This window comes from Anneissia japonica, unplaced genomic scaffold (assembly GCF_011630105.1).
Source record: "Anneissia japonica isolate Jap-2015-1 unplaced genomic scaffold, ASM1163010v1 scaffold1511_len2985839_cov193, whole genome shotgun sequence".
In the NCBI taxonomy this organism is placed as follows: Eukaryota; Metazoa; Echinodermata; class Crinoidea; order Comatulida; family Comatulidae; genus Anneissia; species Anneissia japonica.
In genome coordinates this window covers 1,507,071-1,509,990 of record NW_022685291.1, presented here as the reverse complement: position 1 = coordinate 1,509,990, position 2,920 = coordinate 1,507,071, and the positions used below count along the sequence as shown (strand labels likewise).

Genomic DNA, 2,920 nt, shown 5'->3' with positions numbered 1-2,920 from the left:
AGATGTGTATAATAGACAGGGTGTGTATTGTATTGTATATGTTTAACATAGTATGTGTGTAAATCATTTGATAAGCATAAATACATTCGCTTACAAAAGTTAGATTCTGACTGTGATAATTATTAAATACAGTTATGTTTTATATGTACACTATGCTAAAGAAAAATAATATTATAGGCTTAATGTCATAAATAATTTGAGTAGGCCTATAGACTAATACTAGTACAGATAGACGGTAATAATTAGTTGTTTACAACATTTGCTTACATCATAAAATTTTTGACAATACAGTACATAAATATTTTGTTACTTAAAGCACAAAATATGTTGTCATCTAGGCCTAACATGATATATTTTGGAATGTAAGGCGAAATAATATATAAATAAAACATTAAGTATGTCCTACTGTGCAGTAAATAACTTGTATACAAAGCAGTTCATAATGAGGTCTAAAATAACTGTAAATCAGTGTAAAACATCAATTAATGGCCTGTCATTTGCTTTTTTTCCTAAAAGATGTCGAACTGTGGGTAATAGTGTAGTAATGCTAATTATATATTCACATTTTAATAGAGTGACGTACCCAGAAATAATGATCTGGACGAAAAACCAAGTTGATCTTCGGTCAGGTTTATTAACTTGTTGTTTATTAAATACGGCAATCGTGTGTATTAGTCGGGAAGAAGTATTTTGGCTATAAACAGACCTCGATTTAGATGTGATGCGTCAATGTCTGTTCTGTACTCGTCGCATCTCCCTACAGGCCAGGGTACCTAGTTGGATATGTAGAAAATTTTATCTAACATGGGTACACACATTTAAAAATGGGATGATGGATTTGGTGAATGAAGATTTAGACAGGTAATGATAGAATGCCTATTTGAATATATTATAACATAATGCTTATATGTGCTTAAATTTGCAATGGAAACGGGCTCTATTACCTTAAATAGGCTTGATATCAATTGTTTTATTTGGGCCTATTAATACTTTGCATTAGTAGGCCAATTAATAAGCTGAACTGCATAATTGTTTGAGGTGTCAACTCTGCCAAATCACTCAATACGGTTTCAAATATCATGGACATAGGCCGAAAAATTCATTCCCCATTTCCCATACAGTCCATCAAGAAACAAATTTATTACAATGTAGGTCCAGTACATTAACGTAACAAAACTCGACGACGGAGGCGTAGTTGTATTTAAATTTTTCGAATTCTATACCGGCTGCGCCAACAGTGTAATCAGTTTGAGTCTGGATAAGTTGAAATACAAGTAATCATATTTGAAATTATTAATATTAACTGGCTGCGAATCAACATAAAATTGTGTCCATGGTAAATGCGTATTTCTGCTTACACGTGTGGTGCTCCACTTGCAATGTATAGTCTCCTTTGCTTGCTATTTTATTACACACATAAACTTTTTTCAAAATTTTCTTATTCATCTCCAACGCGGTCTGGCGATAAAACACTTCGTTAGCTCGTTGCCGGCATTTTCGCGCACATTTCGTTTCGGCAATGTGACATTGGTAATCTACAATCGTTTTCTGTGAAATCCAACTAGGCATTTTGCACGAGGGTGTCCGAACCTTGATCGTTTTCATTTTCCGAAGGGACGTTTGAGAACCATCACTCGATTGCGCTAAGACTGAACAATGACAACTGAAACGAGATTATGTACATATCATTTGATAATGTCATAAACGATTATTGATATTAACACATTTTTGTCGATAACGGGTAATAAATCTGAACGGACTGTGACGTATTGCTGATACAAAATGCATTGCATTCGCATGGTCATTACCTCAGCCTTCATTACATTGATATTCAAGAATTACCCGTCTTCATGTTAAAGAACATTTGAATAATGAATATAAAAACCGGCACCAACGGTATCCAACTAAGCACCCCAAACACCCAAGGATCCGACGCCCTTAGGCCTAATAATATTATGGAAATTGCCTGCATGTTGAACACAGTATATTTCCAGGAAGTAAAACATAGATTTTTTTTAATGAATCTAAACATTGCAACCGGTGTCTTGACAAAATTTAGCGGGATAACAACAATGTTCTAAAAGCAGCATATGGGTTCGGGTGAGATATACAGTAGCCGAGTTTTATAAGCCACCACAGATAAAATATATTATCGTCATCATATATATATATATATATATATATATGATGACGATAATATATTTTATCTGTGGTGGCTTATAAAACTCGGCTACTGTATATCTCACCCGAACCCATATGCTGCTTTTAGAACATTGTTGTTATCCCGCTAAATTTTGTCAAGACACCGGTTGCAATGTTTAGATTCATTAAAAAAAATCTATGTTTTACTTCCTGGAAATATACTGTGTTCAACATGCAGGCAATTTCCATAATATTATTAGGCCTAAGGGCGTCGGATCCTTGGGTGTTTGGGGTGCTTAGTTGGATTCCGTTGGTGCCGGTTTTTATATTCATTATTCAAATGTTCTTTAACATGAAGACGGGTAATTCTTGAATATCAATGTAATGACTGTCTCTTATACACATCTAGATGTGTATAAGAGACAGAGCCTATACTTTGTTTACTCCAGCCCTATTTCATTTCCTGTATATTTATTTTGACTATGCTACAGACTTCACTATATATTTATTTTATATCATATTTTATATTTCTGTTCAATATTTTTATTCATATAATGCTTTATTTTACCTATTTATCATTTTCCATTTCCTGCTTATATCCTATTCCTCTATTTGTTTAGAAGCCATCCCCTCACAGTCAGCATATCGTGGGAACAGCCATTATCTGCTTTCTCATTCCTTATTGTTTATCTATACTCAGCATTAAGGCATTGTCTTTGCTAGTAAGCTTTCTTACTTTAAATAACAACTCAGCTCTCTAGTTAATTCTTATTTACTA

General features: G+C 33.7%; 1 protein-coding gene across 4 annotated transcripts in view; it reads left to right on the top strand.

The window, feature by feature from the left end:
- The window catches only part of LOC117110413 (extracellular globin-E1-like), a 42,351-nt gene that overhangs the window by 28,671 nt on the left and 10,760 nt on the right, over positions 1-2,920 (top strand). The gene's annotated exons all lie outside the window — the stretch shown is intronic.